This window comes from Agelaius tricolor, unplaced genomic scaffold, assembly GCF_023055355.1.
Source record: "Agelaius tricolor isolate 1412-34295 unplaced genomic scaffold, bAgeTri1.0.p SCAF_6, whole genome shotgun sequence".
In the NCBI taxonomy this organism is placed as follows: Eukaryota; Metazoa; Chordata; class Aves; order Passeriformes; family Icteridae; genus Agelaius; species Agelaius tricolor.
The window spans coordinates 5,363,406-5,381,158 of NW_027269266.1; the positions used below are offsets into that span (position 1 = coordinate 5,363,406).

The 17,753-nt window shown below is 40.2% G+C and overlaps 1 protein-coding gene across 4 annotated transcripts in view; it reads left to right on the forward strand.

Annotated features, from left to right (window-relative positions):
• The window catches only part of DPP6 (dipeptidyl peptidase like 6), a 568,804-nt gene that overhangs the window by 427,436 nt on the left and 123,615 nt on the right, over nucleotides 1-17,753 (forward strand). The window lies entirely within an intron of this gene.

The window sequence follows — 17,753 nt, forward strand, 5'->3', positions numbered from 1 at the left end:
AAAAATCACCATTAGGTTGATACTAAGTTCTGGATTACAGCAAATTTTTTACCAGACTTCAAAAGGGAAAAATGTAATGAGTCATTTTTAAATGATAGCCAAAGAATCAAACATGGGGGAAGCAATTCTTCTGCATGAATAATATTTTTGTCTTTCTCAATTCTGCTGGTATAAGGCCTGAAATGTTTGAGTGATAGCTATGCTGTACTACTTGGATGAATTATAAGCCCTATATATTTTGTTTCCATAGTCTAGAATATCACAAATTCTTCAAAATTAAAATAATTAATTTACTGACAGCTGTAATTGTTTTTTTTCCATAATGTAAATAACATTTCAGCTGCTAACCAAAGGAAATTTGTGGGTCCTTTAGGCATTCAAAGTTGTAACTCTGTTGCTTATCTGATTTCTCTGCTATCATCTTTGTGGTTATTCCTGGCTTGGTGCTTTGAAAGTCAGAAAAAACATGTCTGGTTTTAGAAGAAGGGAAAACAAAACTATATCAGAAGCTTAAGGAGTAATTCATAATGATTTTTCCTGGGAAATTACTGGTGGTGGTAGGACTTCACTTACCTGAAGCTTAGCTGAGTTCTAGGCAGAGATGGATGGGGAAGTGTTAAATTAATTCTAAACATGGAAAAGACAGCCTAAGGGTCACTGAGCAAGCAAAGCCTTCTTTCAAATTTCCCTGCCTTGTAAGCCAGAGATGTTTTGCAAAATGCAGTTCTTTTAGTGGAAATCAGCCTTGGTCTGTGGAAGCCCTGTGCCAACTCTGCTCAGATGGACTGTGAGAGCTGAAAGAGCCCTGAGGAGGGAGGGCTTCCTCAGTTCCTCTCAGAATGACAGAAAAATGCCTTTAATGACAAAATAAAACAAAAAAAAACTCAAAAAAAACCCAACCAAAAAAAAAAAAAGAGAGAAAAAGTTAAATTTCTGAAAAACAGTAATGAGAAAATAACTTGATTTTCAACTTTTATCCACTGAAAGGACTGCACACTCTGGAGCTCTGAAAGAAGCAGAGTTAGGGGGGCTTTTACAGCCCAGACCTTGTGTTCAGTCTGTGGAGGAGTGCTTGATGTGGGCAATGTGGCAGGAGAGCCACGGGAATAGAAAGGGATGGGCTGGATGTGCTTCCTCTGCATCCTCCTCTCTGCATGCCAGTGATTGCAGACCTGTGAGTTTGGGGTACAGGAAAATACTGAGTCTGTGGTTCTTAAGATACCTGTCTGGAGAAGAGAGAGCAGCAGACAGCCAGGTGCTCCCTGCATCACAGCACATCTTTTTCTAGAAAGGAAAATCCAGGGTGGAGAGGTGAAAACATTTTTGGGAATGTTTCAGGATGTGGCATATGCTCACTGTAAGAGAACATTGCAAATTGTTCAGATATTCATATATAGCAAGAATTTCTGAAGCAAAATAAAAGAAAACAAACCCTCTTTTATTCCTTTAAGATCCACATTTATGGAGAAAAGAAAATTTGTTGGGTTTGTTTTGTTTTGTTCTGTTTTGAAGCATGCTAATAGAGGGGTAGCTGGGTTCAGTCTTGGTTATTGCAGCCTTCAGCCATGATGGGTGGCTCTCTGTATTAAAATGGCAATAACTGCTAAATTATTTCTTCAGCTTTCTTCTCCCTTGGTATGCAGACTGTGGCTGCAAATAATTGCATGTTAGTTAGCTCTTCACATTTTCTGCATTTCAAACTGTATTCTTGGACAAAATTCAAATTACGCTGTTTTCTGCAACACAAGGAATTGATCAGCAAGGCCTTGGGCAGTTGTCCTTGTTGCAAAGTCAAAAGGAAATTTCAGGAGATGTATTGGCAGAGGACATGTCTTTAAAGTTTAATTCTACAATTTAATTGTAGAATTAATCCTTTTAATTTCAAAAAAGGAGCTTCTTGGAATTACTGCATACTTATTTTTTAGCCATCAGAAATTGTTTCTTATTTTTTGGCATTTGGAAGTGTGGTGTGCTGCCTTTTAATTGTTTGTGAGTATAGATATTTTCATCATTTTTTTACACAGTACAGTTGTGCTGCTTTAATATGCATAGTATGAATTAATAATTTGTCTGAATGCTGAAATGAATGGATTCAGCCTCTATGTTTAATACCAGCCAGGAATAAACATCAAAGTAGAGGAGCACAATGTGTCACTCCAATGAAGCGGAATATTTTTAAGAAAAGTGCCACAAAGTCATTTCCTTCCAGTAATAGCTGCTTCTATATTTTTCTATTTATTTGCACAGAAGCATGTCTGCTCAGTGTTGGTCTGGGTGACAGCACTGACACCCACACTGGAATAACACAGCACTGAACTGCCAGACACCTATTTTGCAAAGACACTGAGGCAGCTAATGTGTGTTTTCCTGTTCTATCACTTCATCATTTTAAAGGATAATGAATTAAAGCACATTCCTGAAAACATATTTCTCCCAGGAAGCTTGGCAGACAGCTGTGAAGCTGGTGTGGGTACATTGTGGCTAGTCTGGCTGTCAGATTTCATTGTAATGCTTTTTTTTTTGCAGTGCTTATATTTACAGAAGTTTAATCTTTCAGGCAGCAATATTCTGGGTAAGCCTTGTGCTAATAGGGAGCTTTTCTAACCTTGAACACAGAAGATTTGTTCTTTTTCTGGAAAGGTCACAGGAAAGGCACCGAGCTCCTTTGTCTTGAAATACTCCCACAGTTTTTCTGCTGTTTATTTTTAGTTTCTTTACACCACAACAAGGTGCAACCTGAGGCTGAAACAACAGAGTGAGATTTTGGGAAAGCATTGGGGAATAAACACCTCCATGGAGAAACTTTGATTTGAAATCATCCTTCACCAAAACAAGTGTGTGGGGCTCTGATAGGAGGTTGAATAACCCCAAAACACGTGGGCAAATGGGGTTTGAACACAGCAGCTCAGCAGAAGGGGGGCAGAGGCTCAGGGCTGTCTCTGGTGGTGCCTGGCCAAGGACACTCTTGCCCAGCCCATGGCTCCAGCAGCACTGACTGCTGTGGCATTCACATCCTCTGAACAGGATCCCTTCACCCAGGGTTTTTCTCCTGCCTGAAAGGCAGTGAGAGGCCTCAGAGAAAAGGAAAACTGTAAGAGCCAAAATGAGAGACACAGGACTCCAGGCAGCTCTTCAAAATGCATTTATTCCATCAAAGATGTTCCAGCAGTCCAGGGTGATGGGTGACAGAGCCTGTCAGCTCCGGCTGCAGGCAGGCCTGCAGACCCTTTGGTTTTGGTTACATTGCATTCTATACTTTCCTTTGCTGAGCATCTTAATACAGTAGAACCAATCTATACCTTAACTTTTACCTACAGCCTATCATAACTACTATAATTACCATATTCATGTTACTGTTCTCCAACCACTAAAAGTTAGTACATTACAGTTTAAGCTAGAAGTTGTTTTTCAGTTTTCTTGCAGTGGAAAATTCTGAGACCTTTTTTCTACTTGCAACATTTGCTGACTTGTTTGCCTCTGCTGTCTTCCTGCTTGGTAAAAACATCTTCTTGTTTGAGGTGGGCTGATCCTTTGCTCTAAGTGATAAAAACCCCTTCTAACTAACACACCCTTTGCCTCCTTGGTTAGCCAGTAAAACTGGCTCAGGAATTCTTTTCTTCTATATCAAAACTTGCTTCCGTCTCTATTCCTTCATCAGACTCTACATTCAAAAACCTTTCTGCTAAGCACACATATCTGTGAGACTTTCTTGTCAAACTTTCATCCTTCCCAACAGAAACCAATTCTCATCTCATTTGCTTCTCCTGTGTTTTGCTCGTGTGGAATGTGTTTGGAGATTGTTTACCCACAGGTGATTGTTTCATTGGTTTCTGGTGTTGTTTTGACTCATTGGCCAATCAGGGCCAAGCTGTGTCGAGACTCTGGAAAGAGTCACAAGTTTTCATTATTATCTTTTTAGCATTCAGTAAGTATCCTCTCTGTATTCTTTAGTACAGTATAGTATAGCATTCTTTAATATGATATAGTATAATAAAGTAATAAATTAGCCTTCTGATAAGATGCAGTCAGATGCATCATTCTCTGCCCTTGTCAGGTTGCCTGCTTTTACAGCAGATGGGCAAGCTCTGTGCCCCCCATGTGCCTTCTGGGGACACACACAGGTCTTTGGGCTGGCACCACTTCTGTGGGTACCCCTGGTCTCCAAAAGGGGTCTCCCAAATAGCCAAGTGACAAAGCAACTCTTAAATCTCGAGGCATTTCTGTGACTGAGCTAAGAGTAAAGACGAGTAACTAAAGCTTGTGCAGCTTTGTGTGGCAGTCAGTTACCAGTGGAGTTTGTGTAATGGAGCAAAAGAAACAGAGGAAATATGTGAGAAGAAAACCTTTTTACTGGAGTGATGTAGTGAGATGTTAAATAGTGAATATTTAGTTGCCTGTATTAGCAATCAGTGTTGTCATCATGCAAGAAAGGAATTAAAGCTGCCAAGATTCCTTGTAAAACTTTTTGCTCTTTTTCTGCAATTTTACCAGCCCATTACTGTGTTTGTGCCAGTTAAGGGCAATTTCACTTAGAAATGCTAGCTGATTAGCATGGGCCAAACTGCAAAGGCTTCTCAACAAAGTTAGGGTTCAGAGGCTTTGGCAGCTGATACAACAGATGCTGTTACCTATTTCGCATTAAAATAAATGGGTTTTTTTTAATCCAAATGGCTGGAAAGAATTAATCATTGTTGTAATTAGAACACACTCAATAATTATTTTTTAGCCTAGTTCATGTGGTGAGTTCAGTATTTCTGTTCTCCCTGCCTGTATCTCTAAGACAAGTGGTGGGACCAAAGAGAGCTCAGAGAGACCCAGAGCAAACCTTAGACTTGGTATGGTATTTACAGTGTGAATAAAGTAAAAAAGCATCATTTATAGAAAGCAACATATTACTATTGTTGTTGTTAATATTTTTTACTATTTCTCCAAATCTGTTATGTGAAATGAAGGGGGTTTGTGCTTATGGTCCAATTAGAACCTCATACTAATTTAATTAGTTGTGTGAAAACTAAAATAATGTAATGCTTGTTATTTCCAAAACACTAATGGATATAAATATTAATGAATCCTCATAACATCCTTTTGAGCTAGGTGATAAACATTATTATGATAAATATACCTCTAAAAATTGAACACTGTCATAACTATCACCAGTAATACTGCTCAGACTCTAGTCATGATATTTATTGCTTAATTGAAATGGATTTACCAGGCCTAGAAATAGGCTTGCATAAATCTATTTTCTTTATATGGCAATAAATATATTTCAAATTTATTTTTTTCATTCTCATCTAATGTTTTTTTCAGGAACGCTGAAAGTGTTCGGTGATTTCATGATAAAGTGAGCACAGATAGAATATTTCTGTCATAAAATAATGTTACCTGTTTTATTGATTTTTATTTAAGTGTTGGTGTTTGTTGTAAATTATTAGTTTTTGAAGGGGCCATTTTGAAGTGAAAAGCTTATGTTTATGGTTTTTCATATCCTCTTTTTAATGTGAATACAGTTTTGAATCGTTGCTCGTAAATCAGAAGGACTCCTCTATTGGAAATTGTACAATATAAGGACATTGTTCACTTATATCAAAGGCTGCTGGCTAAAATTATTTTTTCCAACATTTTCAAGCCTAAAGCACTGTAATTTCATATACTTGTGAGAAATAGTTACTGTTATTAGGATAAATAATGGATTAGGATAAAGCACTTACTAAACAAAAAGAAGAAAAGGACTCAATCCAAATGCTGTTTATATTAGTTAAAATATTTCTGTTACTACATCTGTGCATGTGTGTATCTTCAGGCAGAGTATCTTCTCCTTTCTCAATTCACCAACTGTATGAATGTAGTTGTGAATGAAGAATGAGTTGTATCACTGTAGTCATCCAGTGCTCTTTTAATGAGCAGAAATAAAGTTATTAATGAATTAGTGGAAACACATAGGCCAGATACTCAACAAATCTGATCATTTGCTAAATTTTCAGGAAAGCAACAGCTTCAGTTACTTCCCATAGGATAAATATTATTAATACCATTCAACTATTCTTTAATATTCCCATAAAATGCTCACAGCTTCTGAAAATGGCAGCATTTTCATGTGTGTGCCTGTGTGGGCTGTCAGTGAGGTTGTTCTGGGGTGTCAGGGCTGAAGGTAGGGACCACCTTTCTTTCTCCTTCTTCTTACAGATCCTGTTTTGAGTGATACAATTTTAAAAGCCAAGATTAGCAGTGTGATAATCTTGTTTGATAAGTGCTGTTTAACCTCCTTGTGGTAGAACAGCAGTGCTCCAGCTGCATTTACATAACTAAAGCTAAGGCCTGTGTGTCCAAAAGTGTTGCACAAGAATGTACTAATAGCATAGAAGAGGTTAATTTTGTGGGCGATAGTTTATTTTGGATTTTAAGCTGAAGCAGCAGCTATTGTTTGACAACACTTAAAGGCAATATTTTACTTTAATAGAGCTTGTTGTGGTAATTTTTAATTATGAATCTGGTCTCTGTGAAAGACAGCTTATCTTTTCCAATCTCAAACTCACCATGAGCAAATTCCCTCATCTACTGTTTTCAACAAGACAGACAAAACAGAATTTTCAAAGGTATCGGACAAGATTGATTCAAAAACATTTCCACACTCCCATTTGCTTTTCTGTCTGACCTGGGGGAGCCTATCTAGGGCAGGAGATGAGCTCTTCATGGTCACCTTTCATTGAATAAACTAAAGCTGCTAACCCTCAGCAGCTGGGGGGTTTTCCCTACCAGTGGATCTCAGCACAGGCAGGAGCAGCAATATCTCTGTCAGGGGTACCAACGTGTGTCATGAGTTGGTATCAGTAATTGTTTCAGGCTAATTAATATTTGATATCTGCAGTGGCACAGAGAGAGAGGGAAGTTTGCCACACAGCTCTCAGGGGATTCCTGGGTTTTCAAAACTCTATTACAGACTTGTGCAAACACTGCCTTCTCAGGTGTCCTCAGCTGTGCCTACAGCAGCAGGGCCCTTTGGATGCCAAATCTTCTCTGCTCCCTGTGCTTACAGAATAAAAACTTCTTATTATAGGAGGGAGGATACCCACTCTAATTGAGCAAACATGTCATTAAATGGAGAGAATATTTGTTCTTCCAGCAATTTCTGTCCCGTTGTTTGTTTAGAATAGAAAATTTTGGACACAGTTACAGGCCAGTGGAGCAATAATCAGTGACAAGTTTAATCCTAGAGTTTTCTTTTGAGGGAGAAACTAAAGAAATTATTTTAATATTGCTAAATTTCAGGGCAAATTTTTGGATTAACATAGGGGAGGTAAACAGGTCAAATCTGTTCTTTATTTGGTTTGGGGGGACCCTCATGGTTCATTTGAAATCCTGACAAAGTTCCAGCAGAAACTGTACTCCTTTAGGTAGCATGAATGGTTCTTTGCTTTTGAGAGCAATTCTTCTCCTTTAGAACAGCTTGATTTAATGAGGAAAAAAAATAAACAAGAAGTTAGAGGGGGTTAGGAGTTTATACAAACATACTGTAGGGACATTTTGGTACTTAGGATCCTTGAGCCACGGGGCCTTGGGTTCTTATTTAAAATAGAAGGGTCTGCCATTGTAACTCAGTAGAAACTGGGGGGGAAAATGGAATGAAAAGACACATCCCAAATATGCATACTTCATTTTCCATTCTTAGTAAAATGGAAAGGATAGGCACTGAGTGTCAGCAAGGAGGTGGCTGGTTGTGTCTGTTATCCGTGGAAAATATGTTTGCACCCCTAAAATACAGAGAGTGGGTCCTCTCCTCATGCTCAGCAGGTATTCTTGGAGTGGGATCATCTCAACATTGAAGGAACCTGGTCTATAGAAGGTGTTGCTGCCCATAGCAGAGAGGTTGGAACTGGATGATCTTCCAACCCAACCCATTCCATGATTTGTCATTGGTAGCCACTGTGGTGACTTAGGGTCTGCAGCTTTTCCATGGCCAACAATAAAACCACACTGGATACCAGATTTTTGGCTCGATTGCTCCCTGGTTTTGGGGATGTTTCCAGGGGGAAGTCTGTGCTTCTGAAATGATGGTCTGGCTGCATTCCTAAGCAACAACAGGATGTGTTTGCCTGAGCTGGGAAGCAAAGCTCAGCACCGCCTGCAGTCCTCCATCCCCACATTCCAGCTCTGCTGCTGCCTGCTCCCTACATAGCAATGGTTTTGGGAAAACTGCACCAAACCCCAACTTCAGTCTCCATTCTCTCCCCTCCAGGGACTGTTTAGTCTGATTGTTGCAACAAAACTTGAAATGCAGAGCATTGAAAATAGAGTCTGCTGGTTTCAGCTGCTGAGGTTTAACTGCTTTCCTATTAAAAACAATGGATTAAACCCTTTCTGTTCTCCTAATAATGCAGATAAATTGAATTAGAACTAAACCCAAAGCCTCCTGAATTGAGCTGGGAGACATCAACAAAAATTGCACAAACATGACTGAGTGCAAAATTGTTTTTAAGACTAAGTTGGACAGCCTTGCTTGTGTAGCAAAGGCCAATAAACTGTATCCTGCATTTATTCACAGGCACAGATACACATCAGTAAACACACAGTTCCAGGGGAGACTAGAGGAGCATCCAAACTCAGGAATAATTAGCCTGTCATACAAAAGTACATAGGTGTACTATGTATCAGTATCAGCGATCAGCAGTCTTCCTCTGTAAATATTTTCTTTAGTAAATGAGATTTTCATCAAGCAGGGAAGGGGAAAAAAAAGCCTCAAGGCAAAACACTATGATACAGAAATAAACAATTTTTCTTAGCTTGCATAAGGCTGTATTTCTCATTCTGCTTCCTTTTCTAAGTGTATAGATGAGCTAACTTGAACAAAGTGGTAGAGGTTAATGTACTAATAAAATTCATAAAATGTCTTAAAAACATATTTCAATTTGTTTTTGATTAAAATCTTCATAAGATAATGTACAAGGTCTCCTAGACAGTCAAAATCAGATGGACAGCATTAGAATAATCACAGTTTTCTTTCTTGCACGTGTATGGGAATTTATCTCAGTGAAACATGGGGTAACTTTGCTTTAAGAGGAATGAAATTAATACCAGTATGAAAATTACTGGAAAAAAAACCTAACAAATAATTAGATTCCTTGCAACATAGAGAGAATTCAGAATTACATTAGAGATGAGTTCCTGCTTTTTAGCATAAATTTGCTTCCTAAGTTTTTAGGGACAATGAACATCCTGGTTTGTGCTGGATTGTAATGAGTATAGGTGGTTATTTTAAAATAGTATGGAAAGAAATATGCTAGGAGCAGCATACTAAATGAGAAAACAAGAGAGATTTAAAAAGCTTCAGAAGGCAAAACTAGAAAGAATTTTATTCTGGTGTCTCTGCAGAAACATATGAAGCAGTCTATAATCTAATTCCTCTGGATTCCAGTCCTTTTTGGTTTTTTTTTAATTTTTACTCACTGAAATAGTAAATATATATATATTTAGTGCCCTCTTCTGGAAAAACAGCTCTTGCTATGCAGGGCACTCCAATGAAGTTCCTGTACTCAGAAATGCAAATCTTCTGACGTAAATGTTCTCCTCTTTAGCTGAGTTACGTCCCAAATCCAAGGAGTGAGTGGCTCTCTGTGTTTACCCTGAACAAGTGCCTTTTATCTCTTTAACTGCCTGCAGAACTCTGCTTTTACCAGCTTGATGTTAAAACCAATAATTAATGTTCCTCCTTGGGCAGCTAATGACCCAGATTTGAAAATGGAATCTTCTATTCTTCTTTCTTCTATTCTCTGCTCAAAAGAAGCTCTTTCTTGAAAAGGGAGAGGAATCACAGGGCTCTAGTCATGTCTTTAAATGCTTGAGTCCTCATATTCCTGTGTGCAGGAGAGATGCTGTTGGTGGCAGGGCTGTGGAGGGTTCTGCAGCAGGCAAGGAGCAGGGCAGGTTCTGTGCCCCCTCCTCTCCCTTTTGCTCTCCCCCTGCTTTCCAAAGATGCTTTTCATCACCACAGACCATTTACCCCATGGAAGTTGCCCACAGCATCACAAAGAGAACACAGAAAATGTCTTTCCTGCCTTCTGTGTGATTTGAGTTTGTTTTCTTCCTGTCAGAATATAGAATTGTCTCTTCCAGTGAATTAGATCTGTGTGTACATTGAGGTACAGCTCTGAGTCTTCTGATCTCGTATGGAACTGGAAAATGAATCTCTCACTGAAGGGGGAGAGGATTTTTGACCAAGGCTCCCAGCATACATCTGAGTATTTTCATTTCTTTCACATCCACTTCACTGCTTTTAAACTGTTGCTCTCCAATGCTTTTTGACAGACTCATATTTCTTGTCTCAGATTCTTTTCTGAGTCTTCTAAAAGTGCCCTGAGCCTAGGACCAACTATAAAAATTCCAATGCCAATGCTAACTTCTTTGTAGTATTCACATTCTCAGCTGCTACAGTTGAAAAAGCAATTTTTACATGTTAAGAGTAAATTTCAATAGAAGGAACATATGCTGTGGTTCTGTAGTTGTAAATTTCTGCCTCTAAAGCGAATTATTTAAAAATGAAGAAATTAATTAGATATACTAAGCATTCAGCACTTTTGATTCTTCCATAATTGCTCTAAAGCTTCACCATTTGCATTGTAAACTTCACAAAAAAGAGGCTTTTAGAATATTTCCAGAGCCAGTGTCCACACAGCTCAAGAAATGTTTGTTTGAAAGCAGGCATTATCTAATGTTTCATTAAAAGCTGCATTAAGCATTCATTTCTCATGCTGTCCTTCAGCCCCAGACTCACAGCTCCAAAGACAATGAAGGTGAGAGTGAATGTGGATGTGAACCCTGGAAACTCCCACCTCCACCAGCTAACCCAGGCTGCCTCTATAAAATGCACAATTCAGGGTGTAATTCTAAGGCTAAAATAAACATCAAAGGCTGCTGAGAGGAATCATAACCCACACAAGCTTTTGGCACCATTGTCTGGGAAAAGGGAGCTGCTGCATGAGTTTGTAGGGGCAAAAAGGGGAAATGCTTGTAAAGAATGTCTGGAGAGGTCAGCAGCAGGGACATCCCTCAAGGCAGACAGCTGCAAAGAGAGACACTCCAGGTTGCAAAGTGCAAGAGCCTGGGAAGGTACTTTGGGAAAGGAAGTCTGTAAATCAGATAACTCTTGTTTTCTGTCTGAGCTGGCTTTGGGCCACTGAGCCAGGGAAGGGAGCTGGATGGACTTTGGGTCTGGCCCAATACAGGGATTACTGTGATCCCAAATATTCCTAAAGAATCATGGTTGTGTGTTTCTGTGGGTGTGATTGTATGGATCTGAAAGTGCTTTTTGTTTCCTGCATTTGGGGTAATTGCAATGTCCTTCTAAATATTTTATTTGGCCTCAGGGTACTTTTGTACTCATAATACATTATAATGTTACTTTATCTTTTATTTCTGTTCCTTAGATATATTGTTTGGTGTGTTAGAATCACCACTATGTACTAGATAATTTCATTCTCATTTCCGAGTTCTGAATAGAGGGTGAGAGAGGAAACCTGGGAGTTCTTATCTGTGATGTGAATGTCGATAAAAGTTTAAAAAGATAACGAAAGAATGAGCTCATTTTTGATAACGTTGATTCATAATTCCTTGTAACCTCACTGCAGCTACCTCCCAATAACCTGAGCATCAACAAGTGCACAAAGGCTGGTGCAGAAACCCCACAGAGTGCTTTGCAGCCCCCACTTCATTTACCAGTTAAAACCATCGCTGTTGTCCTTTAATCCAGTGACTGCAGGGCTTTGTGGTGCCAGTGAAGTGCTGTGAGGGACAGGTGGCTCTGGAGCAAAAGGAGCCTTTTGTAATTGCTTGGCAGGGCAGAGCTGCATTAGAGAGCAGCAGCAGTTGGCAGATTGGATTAACACTCTCTGAGGGGTGAGAGCTGGCACACGAGCTGCCTGTTAATACCTGTGCCCTAACTTGCTTCTGGAGCTGCATTTGCAACCAAAAGAGCATCCACTCCACCCTGCTGCTGTCACAAAGTCATAAATCCTCAAGCTGGCCTCAAAATTCCCTTTTGGCGCTGGCAGCAGTGTAAGGCTCTCAAAAGTGTAATTTGAAAACTAATCTTTTAACAAAGAATTATTACCATGAAACAACTGAGATAGATAATCAGTCTGTGGGAGGTGAATGAGCAGCATTCTCTTACAGCATGGCAGTCCATCCATTGCTGTGGTGGATGCTGCCATCACTCTTTATTTATGGTTGATTTGCAAACTTGAGATGAGATTATTTGCCAAGGAATAATTCCTTGGCTTTGATGTTTCAGAGACCTTTGGTTTGCTGCTTGGAAAGTCAGTTTCTAATCCCAGCCCAGGCTGTGGATGTTTGTGGCAGAGATTTGCATATTAACCACGTGTGCTGCCTGTGGTGCATGACCCTGCCACACAATCAGCTTCAGCTTGGTTATAAATGCTTCCAAAATGCAAGTCCCCATGGCAGGAATGTGCTGTCCCTCCCTGGTGTCACCTTGATGTGAGATTGTTCTCCAAGGAAGCCTCTCTGGTGTGGGGGGGCAGGGCATTCACAACTCTGCAGGCCTGGAGAGATGCCCTGGTTGCCCTTCAAACAACAAGGACAATGATTTAATTTTCAGTTTTAAGAGATTAAACAGTGAAAAGATTTGCAAAATAGAGACATGTCCTGGTGATCCACTGCCTCTTGTATTACTGCCTTCTTCCTAATCCAATGCTAAAGTTTCTTCCTGACTCTGGAGACACCCAGTTGCTGATTTCCTGTATGGAAATGAGTGGAATGATGCTCTCTGATGCTCACTGGTGTGCCTGAGGTGAGCACAGACCTGCTGGCTCTCTCTGAGGCACTGGCAGGTTAGTGCTGGCTGTGCCACCCCACCCAGGCACAGCTGCCCTGCTGGGTCAGGATTCTTCCCCCCTCTTTGCAAGAAGAAGCTTTACTTCCCTTAACAACTCTAATACATGCATTCCCCAAGTCCATATCTCCCCCCTCCTTTTGCACAAATGTTAAATTAATTCCTCTGGAATACAGAGACTATTATAGCACAGGCAACCAGTTGCCAAATTCTCTGTATGTTGATTGATTCCGAGACCCCTTCTCATCACCTTTCTTGCTCAAACCCATTTTCCCCCATCTCTGCCCTCCCCTGAGCTCCCCAGACTGTCCTGGAGTGTCCCAGCAGTGCCAGAGAGCCATTTCTGTGGCTGTGAGCACATCACACGTGAGGCTGATCAGCTGCATACAGCACAGCAGGCAAGAGCATCCCAAATCAGGTGTTTGATGACAGCTGTGGGGTATTGGCTGCCAGCTGAAGCAATGCTCAGGAAATGCTCCTAGATAGCATTTCATTATGGGGTTTCTAATTTATTGGAAGCACAAAGAGAAATGGGCAGAGTTCCTTCGAGGGCTGTGCAAGCAGGTTGACACACAGCATGAGACTCTACTGGCGAAGTGATGAAGTATAAAGGGATAATTCAATGCAGGGACAAAAGAGAATATGCTGTCTCAGAAGAAAGCAAAATAGGTCAGTATCACAATGAATCTGAAAGGTGAGAATGTTGAAGACACCTCAAATTATACAGCTTTATTGATTTGTTTTGTTCTTGCAAGCAATCAAGATTCAGTGAGTGCAGAGTACAAAATACCAGTATGGATTTTGGTCGTTTTTTTTCTTTTTTTTTATTGCAGTGACACAAAAAGAAAAGATAGCATGATGTTTCTGAGAGAATCTCATTCCAAGCTGGTTACTATGGAGTGCCTATTAGCAATAAAATAAAATCCTTTGCAAAAATAGTTGGGGTGAGGAGAGCACTGCTGACCATTCTGTCTCCACAGAGGGGAAAAATGAAAAAAACATTAACCAACCATGCCTCAGCCAGAGGTAACCCCTTGTGCTCTAAATCACAAACAGAGGGGAGAATAAAAGCACAAAAATTGAACAAAACATTATACAGAAGTTGGTGGTCAAGTGCAGGAATGGATTTTTCATCCTTTTGGAGGGCCAGTTCAACATGTCATGACTAAAGAATTTCTTCTCAACAGAACCGAAGGGTTCAGTGAAACCAATGGTATCATAAAGAATTTTGATCAAGGCAAATGATGTTGACACATTAAGTGAAAATTCAGTTTTTAATATTGACTTTCATAAAAGATAAAGAATATTCTGCAAACAAGTACAACGACCTGCTTTAATCCTCCACAGACTACAGATTATGGCAGCGAGATATTTTTAGTCAAGAAAATTACCCTTTCCTCTCCTGGAAGATCAGATCTGATGAACAACACAGTTACCCTGTGAAGTGAACATCAGATTTGCTTATTGGTGGCTGACAGTAGAAGAATCCATGTGACAGTGTGGTATCCTTCACACACATGCTGTGTCCATGCAGGAGAAGGAAACTCAACCTCTGGCTAATGCTTGCTTGGTATTTTCCTCCTGAACTTGTTTTCCCCTCCCTTTCAGAGCATTGTGAGAAAACAAGGTACAAAATACACGAGCTATTTGCCAATGCATAGCAGCAGACTTCCTGCATTCTGCTTTATTCCTTTTCCTTGTTAATCTGTCAGCTTCAGAGCCTGGTTAAATATCACAGATTCTAAAGGCCAAATGGCAAATCATCTTTTACCTGCATATTTTGCATCACACTGTTAGTTACTGTTTAAGGGCGCCAGGACCATTTTGAAAGGTGGAATATGTAATTATGTCAAATGCTTGGGATTATTCAATTGGCTTGACATTCATATGTGCATTTGGGGATTTGTCTGCTCATATAAGTAGGAAAATGGGCTGTGTAATCTATTTCCAGCAAAAGTCTTTTTAGAGACTCTTTGTGGGAAACCCTTTAAATGGATCTGGCAGTTCCTGTTTCACCAGCCACTTGTGATATATTTTTACTGTCTTACTGCACAGTGTAAAAGCAGATAGATTCTCGAGACAACCAGGGTCTGTTAAGAATCCTGAGGGGATCTATTATTTGTTGATATACTTTATTGCTACAGAATAAAAAATGAGTGATTTTACCCAGATAAATCCTGGGTGCTTTATGATTAATCACATTAAAATATATTCTTGCTATTTTCAGGCTCTAGCAAACTGTTGTACATTTTTCTTTCTGATGACTGTTTGGTATGTTCAGTTTTATTTGGGAGGGCTGAGATGGATTTTTGGATTAAATGTGTGGTTCCTGAAAAAGAAAGACACTAAACATTGAAAATTTTGTACTTAGCCTTGCAAGCTGCAAACAGCTTGCATTTCTGTTCTGCCCTGTACTGGTCCCTTGTGAGCTCTAAGTTTTATGGGATTTTTTTGTGAGTTTTCTGGGCAATTCTTTAATGTAAATAACACTACTGTACAAAGGGCCAGGGGCTCAATGGAGCCATTTAGAAAATGGATGCAAAGCATGTTTTATTTCTGTGTTTATCAAGTGAGTAACAATAATGAGCTCATGGCAGCCAGTCCCTGGGCTTAATCCCAGATCCATGAGCTGTTTTATACACTGGGTGGTAAGATCCTAAATCAGCTCTTTGGGTAGCAAAGCCTGCTGGAAGATGAGTGGATTGGGCTGATTTGGGGAGCCTTCTTCCAAGAGCTTTGCCCCCCTTTCTTTGTTTGTAAACCTCCTTGAAATGAGCTGCCTCTTCTTTGTATTGATTCAGCACCTTGCCATGCAAACATTTCAGAAAGCCTTCTATAAATGCTGATTATTGCTGGTGCTGGCCTGGCATCAGCCCACAAAGTGAGACAGAAACCCACAGACAGGAGATGGAAGTGTAAACTAAACCCTTTCTTTCTTACTGATGCTTGGGATAAACCCTCAGCAGGTAGTGCAATCTTTCATACCAGCCATAAGGTGCTGAAAACCCATCTCACAAATTTCTTGGATGTATGTCACATATTTCTGCAGTTACTCTGGGGCAAATACAAGAGCCATGGATTCTGATTTAAAGTATATGAAGAGTCACAATGAATAAATGAATCCAAATCTACTCTATGCTTAAATAACAGATAGTTTCTATTTCAGTGAGCCCTGCTGGACAAGGACCTGTGTCCTTACAGCACTTAAATTCATCTTGACCCCAGCATTTAAACCAGTGTTTCCAAGGAGACACTGCCATTCACCACACTTTGCTCTGTAGTGACAGAGCACAGAAATTGCTTCTTCCATTTTGTTTCTGTACCTTGTTGGAACCACAATTACCCCATTTCTTTGGAATTTGGTGGCCTGAGAGAGGCACATGTCCTTCTCTGCTGCTCCATGTGCTGCAGTGTTTCCATTCCTGCTCTCATCTGACCAGGTCCAGGTTTCTTCTGTTGGTTGCATAAAATGAGGTCAGTGGCTACACAACAAGGTGTTGTCACATATAATTAGCCCTGAATTCTTCTGAATTTTAGAGAGATAATTGCCTTTCCAAGACTTCAGTGGAACAGATAGATCTGTCCCTCAGTCCCTGTATGATTTCAGTGTAAACATGCACATGTTGCAGAGCATAATTTAGATTGAAAGTAAACAAGATCTGTGCTGTGACCTGGGATGAGAAGCCCAGCAGGAGAGTGTTTCTGGCCCAATGGTTTTGTCATAATGACTTTTACAGCACTTGTTGGTGACAGCTGGCATGGGAGCTTCTGTGACCTGATTGTGGTGATACCCAGAGCCCTTCAGAGCACTCCCAAACCTGCTCTGACTCATGTTGGTGGGATGGTTTTACACACAGAGTCTACAGAGCACAACAATTGCCAAAACCTCTGCTAGCCCCAGATATGCTTCTCTGCTGAGAGGAGCTGCAAGGCTCCTGGAATCCAGCTAAAAATCAGGGCTGAGAGCATCAAATCTGTCAATGGCTTTTACCACACCCTTTGATAGAAAAGGGGAACATGGAGTTTATACAGCTATTTTTGTTGGCCAAGCCTCAGCAGCAGACAGGATTAATGAAGTGAATATTGACTTTTAAGTACTCTCCATTCTCTGAGGCTTAGTTTGGATTTGGGAAGGATGCTCATCTCTTCCCTACACTTTTCCTTGCTGTGGGATTTCCCTACTGCTAAGTGAATAGCCAAATTCATCTTGACCCCAGCTTAGTAAAGACATTAAGCAAGCAGTCATTCTCTCAAAAAGTTCAGTTAACTTCATTTAGTTTGCATATCTAAGAGGAAAGCTGCCATTTAATTTCTCAGAGAGACATAAAGTGATTTTTCTCTTGGATTCTTCTCTGCTTAGTGCCATTGCTGGCAGAGTATTTTCCAAATAAGTTTGAAACAGTTGGGCTGAGAGGGATTTTTGAGCTGCATGTGTTTGTGACCTTAACAATTGTAATGTTAATAATAAATGTCTGATCCTGAAATCTTTGCTCATACAAGTAGATCTTTTCTACATAAGCAAACCTACACATTGTAAGGATTTATCTGAGAAATTTTTTTCTCCTGTTAGTGAACTCTGCCAGCTGCAAGCCTTTGAAGTCTGTATACTATAGCACAGCTGATGTGAGATATTTTAGAGTCTGGCCAAAGACCCAAGATGATGACAAACGACATTCAGAAAATAAAAGAGCTCTCTGAGTGTCCTGCAACTTTTGTTTTCCTCAGTCCTAAGCTCTCCCAGCAAAGAGAATGTTTTCCCTCAGTGTCTAAGACAGCTCTGAGCTTTCCAGCAGGGCTGCAGGACTCTGTTCCACAAGCAAGGACATCAGCAGGTGTCCTGTTCAAAACTCCCCTGGCTGTTTCCTTTCCCTCCAGCCTGCCACATTTTTTGATTTTCTGCTGAAGGCAT